Below are 1,298 nucleotides of genomic sequence, written 5' to 3' on the forward strand. Positions count from 1 at the left end.
TCGGCTCCTTACGGGGCCCGTCCTGGCCAGGCCTAGTGCCTTCTGAAGTGCTCTCAGTTTTGTATATTCTTTTGTCGGCCATTTATATGCACTGGTGGCGGCCTTTGATGCCCAGTAGATGTAATATGTGTAATAGCCGTGATAGCCTAGCATAAGTTGCTTGCTTATTTATTTCCTTATTGTCTTGTTTATGTTTTTGCTTGTAGTCAGTGCAGTTCTTTTTCTTTGCTAGTGGCCACAATAACCTATTTTTTAAAACTAGGCCACAATAACCATGTGCTACATATTTACTGTAGTTACCATGGGCCTCTTACGGGCCGTAGAAACAATGGGTCTTCTAAGGGCCGTAGAAACAATGGGCCGTCTACAGGGCATAGAAACAATGGGCCTTCTATGGGCCGTAGACACAATGGGCCTTCTACGGGCCGTATCATCAATGGGCCTTCTATGGGTCATATGATCGATTGGCCAAACATGGGCTAATAACAGACCGCATTATGGCCGTAAACGGGCTAGAGTTGGAATCGTCCATTCATGGGCCGACCATAACAGGTCGTCGTTAATCGGCCGTATTTGATGACTCTATAAAAACGGCCCAATGTATTAACGAGCCACAAACGTGCCGACTGTAACCACGGGCTGAATTTAGCCCACAAGCAAAAAATGAAAATAACGGGTCATAAGTAAACGAATGCTGGAAATGAGCCCAAGAATAAATGGGCCCTGAGAAGGCCGAAAGATAACACGGGCTGGAAACGGCCCAATGGAATAATGGGCCGTTAATGGGTATAAAGTGATACATTGTTCATTACGCGCCAGTTTCACCATGGGCCATTAATGAATCAAGAGTTACAAAGGGCCTCACATGGGCCGAAAGACGTCATGGGCCATACATGGGTCGGAAGTTTAAACAGGCTGGAATCATATTGGACGGCCCAGATGATGCTACAGGGCCTAATTCAGATAGGTCGTAACAGGCCCTGGGTTAGAGGGCTATAAATGGCCTATATGCGAACAAGTCGTTAATAGACTTTTGGTGGGCCGGCCCGCCACCTTTTGACCAAGTAAAACGGGCCGGCCTTTTCACAGGAATGGGCCTCTGTTGGGTCGGGCCACGTGTCAACGTATCATAGGCGCCTTTTGTCCAATGAGTGGATGACATATGTCCCAACGGTGAGCCGGCACGTGTTTCCTCCAGTCAATGATGATTTTACACGTGGAAAATCCCCATTGGTCGGGGCTGTTAACGGGTTATCGGATCCAAAACCGGACCCGATAGGTTAACGACGAGCCGTTAC

This window comes from Triticum dicoccoides, chromosome 7B, assembly GCF_002162155.2.
Source record: "Triticum dicoccoides isolate Atlit2015 ecotype Zavitan chromosome 7B, WEW_v2.0, whole genome shotgun sequence".
NCBI classification, from domain to species: Eukaryota; Viridiplantae; Streptophyta; class Magnoliopsida; order Poales; family Poaceae; genus Triticum; species Triticum dicoccoides.